Raw genomic sequence first — 16,339 nt, 5'->3', positions numbered from 1 at the left:
GAAAAAAATGGCAGTAGTTCATTTAAACAGATGGCAGTCTGGGGCCCTCCAGCCTCCTTCTCCCTTGGACATGCTAGTTAGAGCTGCTGACAGTTGAAATTCGAAAACTTCTTGCGGGCTACATGTTTTCTGCTTCTGCATAGCAGGGGTGAACAGATCTTCAGAGACCCTTCTTTTCAGTGATGGTCAAGAGAAAACACACTTTTGAAGTGGCCACTCAGATCAAAAGTGGCCACTTCCTTTCCTCTGCAAAGGAAGCAGAGAGGATTCTGCTGCATTGATCCAAGGGGTTTCTGTATCTGCGGCATCAGTGGTGGGATTCATATGTGTGAACAACCAGTTCTCTGTGTGGATGCCGCTTCCGGAAGTCCATTCTGGGCCTGGGCAACAAAAAATTAGTTACCGGTTCTGCCGAAGTGGTGTGAACCAGCTGAATCCCACAAGTGTGCGGTGTGTCTCCAGAGAGAACCAAATCTGCCATCTTGAAATGTTAATGCAGAAGGAATCAACTATTTTTTTAATGTGATTGCTAATCATCCTGTGGTTGAGATGGGCAGCAAATACATTTAATCAATCTGTCAGTCAATCAATCAATAAAATACAGCAGTGTAAAGTGAGGCAACACCTCACAGCAAAGCAAGGATGCTCCCCCGAGATCTCTGCTAGCTCTCAGTGATGGGAATGGGGTTTGGTGTGTGTATTTGTGTTTCAGGTCCCTTGTGAGATGCAAGTTACATTTATAGGCTGTTCCCTCTAAGGGGAGCATTAACTTAGCACTGAGATTGTAACCACTATAGCTAGTCCTCAACTTACGATCGTAGTAGACCCTGCCCATTAAGATTGCAAATAATGACCGGTTGTTAAGAGACGACGACCTGTACTTCTAGAGACACAAGAGCAATGTGTAACTATTTCTTCCTGAATGGAAAACACCAGGGAGAGACTGCACTTTTGAGTGATAAAATCATCTGCTACTTCTCATGGCACGACCCTGCCCTCTCTCATTTTTCTTCTCCTCCTTTGAATTATTTCAAATTGAGAAAGTTTTTTTCCCCACATTTATCTATTTATATCTCCCTACTGATGGTAATTTAGTGGATCATTATACAAGCCCCTGAGCTGTACGAAATGTCAGCTACCTCCTGACAAAGGCAGCCTTATTTTGGAAGCAAAACCCTTTTCAACATTGAAATTTTCCCTGCAAGGCAAGAAATTCCCATCAGTAGAGATAATATTTTAAATGCTCTAGAACAATATTATAAGCGTTTGTCACAATAGGCGTTTCAGAGGAATTCTTTTGACATTATCAACCAAGTTCACATTTCAAGTTTTGTTTTGTTACTGTGGTTCTTCTCCCTGTAGGTTTCTTTCTGCCTCCTTAATTGAACACTTTTGAGACTGTTTAAACAGTTCAGTTTTTTTCTCGGCATTTATAACGGAGTCTCTTCCTAGTCTTTTCCTCCCCCCTCCCCCCCAGTTTTGCTTAGTTCTTCTACTTTTTCATATGAATTACTTTGTAAGTAAAAGCAAATGACCTATTTGTGGGCATTACATGATGATCCAAGTTAATTGTATTCTAAAAGAAATACCCTCGCATACAGAGACAAAATTCATGTGCATTACGAAACGATTGGAACAAAATCTTTCATACTGATGGACTCAATCCACAACATTATTGAATTGTTATTATAGGTAGTCCTTGACTTAAAATTTATGTTGCTAAGTGAGAAATTTATTAAGTGAATTTTGCCCCATTTTATAATTCTTTTTTGCCACATTTCTTAAGCGAATCACTGTAGGTGATAAATTAGTTACCTAGTTGTTAAGTGAATCTGACTTTCCCGTTGAATTCTCTTATCAGAAGGTAGCAAAAGGTGATCACAAGATCCCAGAACACTGCAACCATCAAGCATCTGAATTTTGATCATGTGACCATGATGGGGATGCTGCAATGGTTGTAAGTGTGAAAAACAGTCATACGTTACTTTTTCAGTGCCGTTGTAATGTCAAAGGTCACTAAACAAACTATACTTTACCCACTTGCTTTTTTGGGATTGCCAGTGGAAATAAGCTTCTGATTTCATATTATTCTCCTCTGTTCCTGGAAAGCACTGTCTTCATATCTCATGCACCGTGTATGGTATGCTATGACACAAGACAGATCACAAGTGTTGAATATTTCAACAGAAGTTTGCAACATTTTCTGGGAATAATGAGGGGAACATTTCTTATGGTGTGTCATAATCTGGATGATCTCCTATAGTTGCAGTATCAAAGATAAATCAGAACTGTTAAATTCGAACTTCTGTTTCAAGTCAGGGTTATTTTATAAACAGTCAAGCTGACATGAAGAACAATTAACTAGTGGAACGGCTTGCCTTCAAGAAGTTTTGGGTGCTTCATCACTGGAGGCTTTTAAGAAGGGCCTGGACAGCCACTTGTCTGGAATGGTATAGGGTCTCCTGCTTGAGCAAGGGGGTTGGACTAGAAGACCTCCAAGGTCCTTCCAACTCTATTGTTCTGTTATAATCAATTTCCCTAAATAAGTTCCAGATTGGAAATGACTAGCTCCACTCATTACCCTGTGGGAATAAAGGATACTGCGATGGTTGGTTGTCTTTTCTTATAAATTGGCACTGTGATGAACACTTTATAAGCTAGATAGCTACCTGCTTTACTTAGACACCAGGGAATGTATCATGATATTACTTTACTGCTTATTTTATACTAAGTCCGGCATCCTAGCTGAATGGAAGTCATGTCCCTTGCCCAGACTATTTGTGTTAAGTCCTCAAAGCGATGGTGAATGATGAAGACACATTTCTTCAGAACAACTCTTTACTGTGCTTTTAGTCAAAACTCCAACAACGAGCAAAGGCACACAGGCCTCCTTTTATACGCCCAGATCCCCGGACATAACGGCAACATAGTCAAGCACTTTTCATGCCTTGCGCATGCGCGCAAAGCCAGTGCCACTCAGTCTGGTCCTAGGAAGCTTCTGCAAAGCCTGGGACCATTGCAACGTCCCGAGCCTGCATTTGCAGGCTCAGGACACAACAATTTGTTCATTAAATTAAAATGCTGCACTAATTAGACACTGTGCTTGATTTAGAAATTACTCTTTGCTCCTTTTTCTCACTTGCATTAACTCATTAACAAGGGATGCCTCCAGAGTCACAGGCATTCTTAGGCCTAGGCATAACATTTCCAGAGATCTGCAATAGTGCCTCTTGGCAAACGATTCCTTAGAGGATGACCTGAACTTTTTCAAGACCCTGATTCCATTTTTAAAAAAAATCCAGGAAGCTCTGCTCAGCAAGGATCCCATGATCCTGCCTGACCATTTTATGCTCACATCAGCCCTATGACATGCTGGCCTGCATTTCGTTGCTCAAAAAGATTTAAATCTTGGTCTCTTTGGTCTGAGAGGGAGATTGCAATCCTGTATCCTCAATCCAGGTGTCCTTCAGTCACATTGTCTTCCATTCTTGGTACTGTATGTCAGAACAGCCATGCTGGCTTAGAAATTCTGGTAGTTGAAGTTCATGTAACTTTTCAAAATCTCCTTTCTGAGGGTGGTGATCAGGATGAGAAAGACTGCCATATGTACTTTCCTGGGAATAAGCTTGACCAAAATTATCAGGTTCTGAGTAGACATGGATAGAATTGCATTTTAAGAGGACAGGATAGTGTTGTGTAGGATTGTATTTTGGGGCATCTTCAAGTGGAATGCTGCCGAGATAGGTCTCATTCTTACACACAGAGTTTTTCTCTCATAGATCTCCATTTTTGCAAGACAGAATGGAATCCAAAAGGCTGTTAAGGGGAAAGTTTCAGATATTGAGAAGAGGATAACCTGATCATGAGGACAAGGCCTAGATCCAATCCCTGACAATATGGTCCATATGACTACCTTCACAAATATCTTCCCCAGGGCTTTTTTTGTCATAGAATGCCCAGAACAGAGTTCCGGCACCTTTTTTGGATGGAACCTTGTAGGGTAAGCAAGGCAGGTTGTATGACGTGTATGAGTTCTGGCACCTTTTTTTTTTTTTTAGAAAAAAAGCACTGATTTTCCCTATCCTAAATTGTTTTATTAATCCCATAAAAATACCAGGAGGAAGTCTCTGTTTCATATCGCAGGCTAGTCTGAAAGCAATGCTTCTCTCTCTTTTAAGCTACAGCAGACAAGTCAGGTGATAACAGAGATGCTGCAAAATGGTTTCTAATAGCTTCAATTATGTAGACTGAGAAGATGAGAGTCTTTGCTTCCCTCCTGTATAATAACAGGTTTCTGTCTGTCAGTGCTTAACACAATGATAAGATTTTTGCTGCATTTGAGCCTGAGGTGATTGTGAAAGAATGACAGTATCTGTTGTGTTCTGGGCCTGCTGAATGACTCAGCAGGCTCAGGAAAGCTGCAGAAAGGCCCAGGCAAACCATGTGGTTGCCCGGGACCAAACAGGCTGTCTCCAGCATGCGTGCATGCGCAAGGCGGGAGAATGTCATGGAATGATTGGCAGACGCTTCCCTGCCAGGGGACTATAAAAGGACCTGCACCATTTTTGTTCTCTGTTCTGTTGGTGAATTGCAATAAAGGAAGACTGTTTTTTGTTACTCCACTTTGTCTCCATGCCTCATCTTTGGAAACAGAACATTGGCAACAAAGGTGGGATCGCTGCAAGGAAAATAACAAAGAAAAAGCTGGGCTGACTCACAAAGAGAGGCCTGAAGTGGTGGGAAGTTCGGCGTCTGGAGATTGCGACTCTGCCTGCCAGTACGAGAATGCTAGAGGTGAGCTCGGCAAGAGGAACCCCTTCTCAAACCTTGCAGCTAGAGGCATTGATAAAGCTCCAGGGCAACAACAATGTCCAAAATCGGCCGTCTCTCGGAATTTGATACATCACATCCAGAAAGCTGGAGTTCCTATGTGGCTCGAGTGGAGAATTATGTCTGAGCAAACCAAGTGAGGGAAGATGGCCTCAAAGCTGCTACTTTACTGTGTGTCTGCGGGCAAGAGTCTTTTGATATAGCTGAGAATCTGGTCACCCCAGCACCACTAGAATCAATTACTTATGCTGAATTAAAGAAGATGCTATGAGAACACTTCGAACCCAAGCTCTCAGTGATTACATGGTGACACGCATTTGAGCAGGGGGACCAGAGGCCTGGTGAGTCTGCTGCAGACTTTATTGCTGCGCTCCAACAAGCAGCTAGGCCATGTGAATTCAAGGACCTGGAAGAGAGGCTGTGGATCGTTTAGTTTGTGGACTAAGAAGTCGTGAGCTGCAGCAGAAGATCTTCGCCAAAGAAGATGTCTCTTTCCAAGATGCCTTGAGAGAGATTGCAGCTGAAGAAGCAGCGGGCAACACTGTAAAGCCCTTGTGGCTCGCCAGGAACCCTCCAGCAGCAGTCTCCGTCCATCAAGAGGTTGCTCAGGAGGAATCCAAACAGGATCCAGAAGAGGAGGTGGACAGACTTCAGCAGGCAGCAGAGAAAAGGCCTCAAAAACACAAAGAAAAGACAACCTCATTCCCTTGGTGTTTCGGATGTGGAGGACGCCACAAGTGCACCGACTGCCGTTTCTGCTCTGCCATTTGCCGGGCATGTGGCAGGCAAGACCACATTGCCTCCATCTGTTTGGGTCACCAGAAGGACCAGTCTTCAGAAGAATTGCTTCAGAAACTTACCAGGGTCCCCAGCCAACACAGGGTGGGTTTCTGCGCATCACGCAGGAGCATTTTCAAAACTGGGGCACATAGGCTGCTTAGGAAGAAGCTTCACATTGATGTGAAGTTGCAAGGGGTTCCCTTCTCGATGGAGTTGGACACAGGGTCCGCTTTATCGATCATTTCCCTAGACACTTTCAAAAAGATTTCCAGTAGAAGTGGCCTACGAGTTAAACTCAGGCCATCCAATTTAATCCTCACTGACTTCCAGAATTCCAGAGTCAACGTGAAGGGGGAAGCCATGTTCAAGGTGCAGCATAAGGATTTTGAAGGGTTGCTAGATGTGGTGGTAGTTGGGGGTGTTCTCATGAGTCTTATTGGACTCGATTGGTTCGAGGCCCTTGGGATTCAAGTGACTGGACTTCACAGTCTGCAAACGTCTAGCCTTGCAGAAGTTTGCAAGGAGTTTGCTGATGTGTTCAGTTCAGAGCTTGGCTCATACAAAGAGGCCTCCCATTGCTTTACGTTTAGACCCAGCCATCACACCCATCAGGATTAAGCCTCGAAGGGTGCCTTTTATCCTGAAAAACAAAATAGATGCAGAACTGGACAAGCTGCTCCAGCAGGGCATCTTGGAACCCGTGGACTGCAGTCCATGGGAAACCCCCATAGTCACGCCACTGAAAGCCAATGGTGAAGTCCGAATCTGTGCGAACTATAAATGTACACTTAACAAAGCATTGCAGCAGCATGCCTACCCGGTGTCTGTGGTGAGCCACATTCTAGCCTTCCTCAAAGGGGGGCGAATCTTTGCAAAGCTTGATTTGGCTCAGACCTATCAACAGTTACCAGTTGATGAGGCAATGACTGAGGCCCAAACAATTGTGACGCACCAGGGAGCCTTTAAGGTAAAAAGGATGCAGTTTGGGGTTAACATAGCCCCAGGTATTTTTCCAAAGCGTAATGGAGCAAATGCTCCATGGCATTCCTGGGGTCTGCCCCTACTTTGATGATGTCCTCATTACTGGGGAGTTATCTGTGAATCTAGCTAAAAGGCTGAGGGCTGTCTTGCTGCGGTTCCGCCAGGCGGGGCAGAAACTGAAGCAAGATAACTGTAAAATTGGAATCACTTCCACTGAGTTTCTGGGCTTCCGTATTGATGCTGAAGGCATCCATCCTGCTGAATCCAAGCTCAAAGCAATTTAGCAGGCCCCAAGTCCCAAGTCCAGGCTTTTCTGGGACTGTTAAATTTCTATCACTCATTCCTACCTCACAAGACTGTAGTGGCTGAGCTGTTACATCAGCTCTTGGACAAACAGGCTCCATGGAAGTGGACAAAGGTCCACGAAAAGAGTTTCACAGAGGTCAAGGCCTTGCTTTCTTGAAATGCGGTTTTAGTGCATTTCAATGAGCAATTGCCTGTGTGCATAGCCTGTGATGCATCCTTTTATAAGATTGGGGCTGTGCTTAATCACCTTAAGGCTGATGGGACACAAGTCCCCGTGGCCTATTATTCCAGGACTCTTTCATCTGCTGAACGTAATTATGCACAGATTGACAGAGAAGCCTTGGCCACAGTGGCTGGCATAAACAAATTCCATGATTTCTTATATGGCTGCCATTTCACGGTCTACACCAGTGGTGGCGAACCTATGGCACAGGTGCCAGAGGCAGCACTCAGAGCCCTCTCTGTGGGCACACGTGCCGTTGCCCCAGCCTTGCCTTCCCCTGCAGCCTCCTCCTCACCAGCAGCCCCCCTGGAGAAGAGTCGCCCCCGAGCGTGGTCCACGTGGAGCAGTGCAGCCAAGGACATGGCAGCCAGACAGCATAGACAAGACTCTGCCCTCATGTCCCATCGTGCACAGTTGATGCTGCGAGGCGCAGACAGAGGGCGTGGCTGCCATGGCACTGCTCGGTGATCTGTGGCGGGCCCTGGAGGCAGTGAGTGGCCCTGCGGGCAGGCAGGGTGGGGGCGGAGCAGGGGTGGGCAGGGGGTGGAGCGGGGGCAGGGCCAATTTTTGGGCATTTGGTCTCTAAAAGGTTCACTATCACTGGTCTACACAGACCATACGCCTCTGCTGGGTTTGTTTACAACAAACAAACAAACCCCTCACATAATATCTCCTAGAATGCTGAGCTGGCTGGGGAATTCTGGGAGTTGAAGTCCATGGGTCTTAAAGTTGCCAAGGTTGAGAACACTGTTCTAGAAGGAAATACAATCAGTTCAGATGGTGTGCAGCCAAGCTAGAATATCACTGTGAATACTACAGTCAGTTCCTCTCTATAGTATATGAATGCACAACAATTAATACTCAGATTTGTGTACATTCCAGGCAGCAATAAAGAACTAAAGATCTCAGTGCTTGAAAACAAATGTGTTGAATTCAAACTGCACAAATGCCATGTCATGTTCAAGAGTCGACAACATTACTCTCCAAGGCCCCATGTAATAGCGATCCTGTTAAGGCGCATGGTATTTGCTGGTTTAGCTTCAGGAAAGACAACTGAAGCTTACTATGGGATCTGTTGTGCTGTGTCAAAATTGGTTTCAGAATAAAGGTTACCATCTGTGCAAAATAACACTCAGGAAACAGTTCATTTTTAAAAAAAGAGATATTTTACTTCTTGAGGGAGAATTTAACAAAAATAATAAAGATACTCCCCAAAAGTTAAATGTAGTGATAACACCAAAATAAGGTGGCTTATGAGTTGTTCTCATTTGACCTAATTAGGAAGATCTGATGTCTTTTTCTAACATGTACCCTGGTTACCCTATTTCCATTCCCAGCTTTTAAAACTAGTATTGTCTTTCTCATGGGAAAGAAAAGAAATAAATCAAATGCTTGTAGGCAACATTTTCACATTTTTATAATTACTCAGAAATAATAAATCAAATCTTTGCAATCCTAATGTCAAGATAAAGGAAGATAGGACTACCATAAAAAACTTTTTAAAATGAGTACCTGTCCATTCCTCTATAAGCCTGAAAAGATATTTGTGAGAGATTTCTTCCCATTTTTTTATGAGAAAGGACAACTGACAAATAAATGACAGCTACCAAAGATGCAAAATGTAAAGGAAGCTTCCTCCAGCTTCTGTCCTCATTAGAACAACAACTGTGAATTTCGTGAATGCTTCTGGTTGGACCAAATGGACTTGTTATGGAACCCCCCCCCCAAAAAAAAAAATTTCTTAGGTGCTCACATTCATACAAAGCACTGAGTTTTCTGGCCAATGAGAGAAAGCTTCCTTTACATTTACTCTTTTTTTCTGCTTATTTTAGTTGGCATATATGTTTGTTTTAGTAATGAGCACTTTCAACAAAAAGGTCCTTACGTGTTCCTCACCTCCAACTATTAAAGTAGCACCATCATCAGCATATGAGTGGTTTCAATTCCGTGTTCTATTTCTTCTCAGTCTAGCATTTCTTATTAAGTTAAATATATTACTTATTTATTTATAAGATTTATAATAGACCCGTATATTATAATCCCGGACAGCTTACAAACAATAATAAAAACAAAATAAAAAGCATAGAATCAATATAAAACCTTGATATATTCATTTCCCAATTTTGGACCATTAAGTTGCTCCATATTTTATTCTAATTGTCTCTTCCTGCTCCTCATTCAATTCTTCAATAGGCAGATAAAATGGCCTGGTACACCTATATTTTTAAAGACTATCTACAACTTGCTGAGTCCAGGCAGTCAAAAGGCTTTTTTAATCAATACAGCAAAAATAAATGACTTTTTGAAGCTTCTTTTTTTCCCCATCATTCATTGGAGATAATCTTGTTAGTTTCATCTTTAATGATGTCGTGAAGTTGGGTTATGAGTTCTTCAGGCTCTCTATCCCATCTATTCCATTACTTCTATTTTTTCTTAACCATTGTTGATTTTATTTATTTTCTTCAGTCTCATCTGTATTTTGCAAGAAGGTATTTGTGGCCTAAGTCACAATCAGTACCAGGTTTTCAGGTACTGGAAGAAAGTATATCTGTGGTGTGTGTGTGTGTGTGTGTGTGTGTGTTTATTTAATTTATACAGCCACCCATCGCATATATGGGACTGGATGACATATGATAAAACAATCAGATAAAAGAATTATAAAGTAAGGGTATAATTCAACAATTTTAAAAAATAAAGCCATTTAAAAACAGTTTAAAAAGAGATATAAATGGGACTGTGGGAGAATGGACTAGCAACATATGTACAGTGTGGTCACCATGCAGGACCCCTATTTTCCTGGGACACCCACCCCCCCAAAGCTTTTTGAAAGAACCAGGTTTTGAAGGATTTCCCAAATGCCAATAGGGTTGGGGCTAATCTCATCTTGAGAGGGGGGGGAATGATGTGCCATGGCAAAAAAGGCCGGTCTCCTGGGTCCTATCAGATGGAATTCTTTAGCAGATAGCAGCAGAGATGGAACTCATAAAGCAGATGGGATGAGTAGATATAACTGGGAAGTCCAAGTAAAATCAAGCTATTTTGTACCCCATCTATTAATGGAAGTCGAAATTCCTACCACCCTCTCAGTAGCCATAGGATATACTGCCTAAATTGTCCTTTAAGGTCATGAGCAAGTTGGACTGTATATAGGAAAAGTCTCAATATTGTTTCGGCAAAGCTGATCAGTCTTGCATAGGTAACATGAAAGTGCTAACAAACCTTGTTCCCAGATTTGCCAAGTCAAATGCATACTGGTTCCGCCAGGCAAATGGGGAAACAAAAACCACAGGAAGTTTAGCCAGAACCCTTTCTCTGCCACAGGGATAGGCAACCTCGGCTCTTTTAGGACTCATGGACTTCAACTTTCAGAATTCCTGAGTCAGCTATGCTGACTCAGGAATTCTGGGAGTTGAAGTCCATGAGTCGTAAAAGAGCCGAGGTTGCCTACCCCTGGCCTAGGAGATGGAACAAGGCTTTACATAAATTCATTAATCCTTTTAGGGGGTCAAATGGAATTTACAAATTATATGATAAATATTATTTTTCAGAAAAGTAATATCTGCCTCATAACTAGATTGTACCAAAGTATTGGATTTTTTTTGTGAGAGGAAATAATTCGTGACCGAGTATTAGAAAATATTCCAGGAATAGAGGATCCAAAGTTGGGCAAAGAATTTATTAATATTTTAAGGCCAATAATAAAACTTTTTCTCTGTATTGTCATTACTACTTCAACTGGCAAATTGCTGCCTTCAGAAGCGGTTTGCATTCAGGTTGCCGCACTTTTTGAGAATATTACCAAATTATTGCTGCATCATTATATAATTCCGAGGGCCTCGCATTGTGCGTAAGTATAGAGTCTCCTATAGGTAATTATTTTCTTTTTTAAAGAAGAAAGGGCTTTGGCAACTTCAGTCACCTTTTAAAATGTAAATCATAATCCTAATTCCTAAAATCTTTGGACTAGCACCCCCTGTTGTTCGGAGGAGGGCATCAGAATCCTGGAGAAGTTGTTAAAGAAGCAACACCAGAGAAGGTTGTCAAAGACAGCCTGTCCTCTATAATTGAAAGTTCTACAGTCAGCATGCCTGTCTTTCTTGGGTGAGATGGGGTGATTTTTGAGCAACTGCACTTGTCAATCAGGCTGGGGAGAATGACAGTGATTTGAGGAGAGTGGCAGACATTATAGCATACAACATCTCTTCTCTTGCTACAGTGCCAGAAAAAAAAAAATGTGGCCTCTTTAGAAATATCACCATGGGCCCAAGAATTTTTCCTTCATGTTTTCTGGGAATAAAAGTTATGGGAGTCAAGTTATCCCATGAACAAGGAGGCCAAAAAGCTTCTGTAGGACACTATAGATGCCCACTTCAGGAAAATTAAGTGAAAAAGATGATGGCTTCTTGGGATCTTGCTCTGGTGGGTGGGGATAGGGATGGGGAGCAGATGGATTTTCATTCCCAGACCCTGAGTTGTTTCTCCTCTCCATTGGAGAGCAGCAATTGTCTATAATTCCTATGGAAAAGAAAATTTGATCGGAGTGTGGTGGCTACAAACAGAGCAATATTGACAATAGCTATTGAACTTTGTCTACTGTTTTAGCCCAGTTAAGCTCTAATATTCAGCCCCCAAAACCTCCCCTTAGGACATTGTTTTTCTACACAATTCTTATGATGTATTCCTTATTATTCTATTTAAATATCAAGCTCTTAATAGTCTGGTGGGTATAGAAGTTCTTATTTAGCTGGGCCAATGTCTGCTTTCAAGTAGCCTGCCACACTCTGGAAATATTTGCTTCATTTCATTCAGTGGATTTCTAGCCAACCTTTCTGAGAAAGGCTATTAGAAATTGCACGTACAAAGATCGATAGAATTCATGGTAAAATTACACATCCAGCTGCTATTAAACCAATAAGGGCTACAATAGCTTGCAAGCCAGGAAGCTTTGAAAACCAAGAGCCAAACATTTGGGCTAAGTCAAAACCTTTCCATTCTTGGTCAGTGTTGTGGGTTAGTTGTCTCATTTCAGTGGTTAATTGTTTAATAATCTTCCCAATCTCATCAATTTGTAGACAGCAATTGGTAAGGTTAAACTTTCCACATAATCCTCCCTCCTTGGCTAACAGGGAATTAATGACAATACTAATCAGCAACAGCACCACTACCACCCAAATAGTTGGCATGAGGCCCTTTCTAATACAGGCAGTTTCTCTCATCCTTTGGCTGGGTTCCATACTTAGAGAAACCTAATGCTAGTTGCGCGATCGCAGCTTCCAGAGCAGGGAGGGTCTTGTGCCCGTGCGCTGGGTGTTAGCTTCCGGAGTAACACCTGCAGGGGTTTGCTTCACCTCTCCTATTTGCAGGGGGATAGCTTCCGGAGTGTCACCAGAGGGGGAGAGGCCCCTTCCTTCACGGTGTAGAGTTAGCCTAAGAGGGTGTGTTAGGTCACTCTTCACTTTCTACTGGGCAGGGGCAGCCAATTCAACTCGGGACCAATGGATCCACGATTTGATTTCAGCCACCTTAATAGCAAGGGGAGAACACAGAAATCAATTAGAGGGAGGGTGTTTGTTTGGATTTCAAAGAGTCTGCAGAAAAGGGGAAAGATACGAGGTTCAAGAAGGCTCAAGTGGCAATGCCACTTCCTTGATGTTTATACTTAAACATCAGCCCAACTTTCTCCAGTTGGGGGAAGAATGTTATCCCTCCTATCTTTTTGAGAGAGGTCTTCTCAAGACCCCACATTCTCAGGTAAGCTTTAAAACAAGATCCTTTTCCTATCTCCAAGATTCACCAGTTGTAATGGTTTTTGAAGATGTCCTTGAGAGGAAACATGTCATTTCAAATATAACTATGTTAACATGTGGAATGGAATTAAGACGGACCTGTTTTAATTCTGTTTTTAACTTTGTTTTTAAGAAAAGCTTTTATATGACTTTATCTTTTTATTTATAAATTGCTCAGAGTCATAGAAATGTGATGAGCAGTACAGAAATTTGATAAGGAGTTTTCATTTTGTATTATATTTATTTTATTTCACAACAAATAGACAGATTCAATATAGTTTCAACTGGGAAACTATTATCATTCTAGACCAAACTAAAGGCAAAAATGCTAAGGAATTCCTGGAAGTCCTGGCATCCAGACAAATCAGCCATCAATAGACACATAGATATAAACCATATTTACACACCATTCAAAAGAGGGAATGAAAAAGCTAAGAAGTAAAGAAAGAGATCAGAAAAAGCCTTTTCCAGCAACCAACACCCAATTAAGCAAGGATTAACACCAAGCAAAAAAGCAGAAAGCAATACCCTAAATCAAACAACTACCAAGGAGAAAACCACATCCCTACTAACACTGGCAGAGCAAACTACTATATATAAACAGGGAGAAAACTTCATACTCATACTGATAATATTGCCTAGTTGGGTATTGAAATGTCTGCAAGCAAACAACCAAGCTCAGAGAGCTCCATCTTCCCATTTTTTTTTCTAATACTCTCCTCAAACACTGACTAAACATGTTGTCTCCTTCATATATAGTGAAAGATGCCTATTAAAGTATGTTCAATGAATATTCTCAGTTGTTAAAGGATTACATGGTAGCTTAGACTCAGGGACTGTAGCAGGTTGCTTCACACCTGAGTGGTGATTGACACCTATATCCCCATCACTCTGCCTCTTGTGATACCCTAAGAGTAAATGTTTGGGCTTAGCTCCTATTAATCAACTTGAGAGAGCCATATGTACAAAGAAAGTAAATGAAATACCTATAAATCTAATTCAGTTCTTGAATGGTGACAGGTAAGGGGGAAGGAGATGGTATGGAAATAACATCTCCTTGATAGGCTGGGATTATTTCAGAGCTATGTTGCCGCCACTTCATAAATATACTTATCGCTGATGAGAAGCTTGAAGTGGCTTCAGTTCAAGCTACAGGTAACATCACTTTCTGTTAGATTAGATGTCTCTTCTTGACAGAAATATCACCAGACAAAAATCAATACAACTGCTAAAAGACCCAACAGATTTATCACCTGCATATTACTACTGATATTTTCACATGCCCTGCTTGAAAGTGCAAGCCTTTGTCTATTGGCATTTCTAAAATGTGAAAAGTTAAAGAGATTCAGAGACTAACATTTCCAGGGAGTAAAGAGAGGGGGAGAGACGAGAAGCTATATGAGGAGGGAGAGAAGAGGAGAGGGAAGTTTTGATAAGTGAAAGCAAATTAAAGTTGTTTGACCTCATATAACACATTCCCATAATGAACTTCAGACATACTAATCAATGAATTGTACATTTAGTTGCAACATCATTTTCAAATGACCACTGTGGTTAGTTGCATCTGATGGAAAAATAATGGGTCAAGGTTGGATAGGCTCCGGAATGAATTGCCCACTTTCCTAGTTGGCAGACAATATTCTCCATCAAAGCAGAAAAGCCAAATCGCATGAAACATCCTGACTTGTGTGTGTGTGAGAGAGTGCATGTGTGTGTGAATCAGACACAGGCAGAAAACATCACACAATGTAGATTTGCTAAGCAATCAGCAGAACATGAGAGGCATCTCCAAATGCATGCCAATTAAATTGAAATACTCAGATTTATTTTTATACTGCAGTTGCTGCTATGAGATTTGATCAGCTAAAATCCAATTATCATGCTTATTTTGCATAATGTATTCTGCTCGTTAGATTCAGAACTGCCACAATTCAGTGAATGCTGAGGAACAAGAAAGGAAGTGGTGGGGGGGGAAGGATTCAGGTTAAATGAATGGAAAATCACGGGTGAAGAGAGTAGAGTACCATATTTGGATTGCAAAAACCTAGAGGAGCACTTGAATTTGCCATTGTTGTCTATTGGGCTGTAAAGTTATCCTGCTGATTCAAATTCATTGTCAACACAATTTAAGCTTTCAGATGTACATAACAAATCTACCCACTAACCTTGTTCCACTATTAACGTATCTCACTTAATTTATAGCACACTGATCAATCACTTTGCTGAAAAAAGAAATAGATTTTTTCCAGATAAAATAGATCTGCCTCCTCCAATGGCACAGAACCATAGCCACAATATGATTTTATAAAAACGACATTTATTTAAGATTGCGCTGGAACGTATTTCCACTAAGAAAGAGCTGCTATTCTATCTGAGATACTCAGCTGTCCAACCCTAGAAATTATTTATTTATTTATTTATTTTATTCATTCATTTGTTCATTTATTTATTTAACTTATTTATTTGCCACCCGTATCACATCAAACTGACTTTGGAATGACTTTAGAAGAGAAATATTGGTAGAAACAATGCTGTGAAGAGATAGACTTCCCCATCTGGGCTTGGCTCTTTCTCATTCCTCACCTCACTCAGGAAGAGACTTCTCCATTTTGTATCTCCTGGTCTTCTACAGCAGGGGTCCCCAGCCCCCAGTCCATGGACCAGTACCGGGCTGTGGCATGCCAGCAACCGATCCGCGTAAACAAGCAAAGCTCCATCCACGGGATGCAGGCAGCACACAAAATCACGCGCCTTCCGGTCTGTGGAAAAATCCCTCTCCACGTAATTGGTCCCTGAACCTTTTGGGAACCTCTGCTCTACAGCTTTGAAGGAGCAAGGAGAGAAGCCATCATGAGAAGTCATCATGAAGATTCAGGCTGTCCTAAGATTTAAGATGTGGAACCTTAAATCTCTCTCTGTTGAAAAAAAAAAGAATCCTGTCAGATTGTTGTGGCTCTTATCCTTTAATGTTTTATCTATTTCTCTTTAATAAGAATATGGAATCTTATAGTTAGGACTCTTAATATGACACGGAAAAGGGTATAACGCTGATAAGAAAATTGTTCTTGTGGGCATTTGGGGGATGAGTAGATGCTGTTGAGCTGTATATTGTTATTGTGATACTAATATTGATTTTAGAGTTGTCTTATTTTTGTAAAGTGCTGGGAATCTTGATTAGGGAACTATATAAATTGAGTAAATAATATTGGACTCCATTATCTGATCTATCATGTTAACCTTTTTAAATAAACTCTAATTGGTTAGTGTAATTTGATCCATGATTATTGCATTTAGATTGCTTATTATTTAAAACATTGCCATGGAAGAAGAAAAATGGAGCTCAGCGCCAAGAAGGAAGGATAATAGTTTATTTTATGAATGATTTCTGGGTTGCAAACTGGCAGAATGAAACATCATTATAGTAAAAGAGTAA

The sequence above is a fragment of the Crotalus tigris genome, unplaced genomic scaffold, assembly GCF_016545835.1.
Source record: "Crotalus tigris isolate CLP2741 ecotype Arizona unplaced genomic scaffold, ASM1654583v1 scf7180000024403.402700, whole genome shotgun sequence".
Lineage (NCBI taxonomy): Eukaryota > Metazoa > Chordata > Lepidosauria > Squamata > Viperidae > Crotalus > Crotalus tigris.
The sequence above is the reverse complement of the archived record's forward strand: the minus strand, read 5'-3'. Positions refer to the sequence as shown.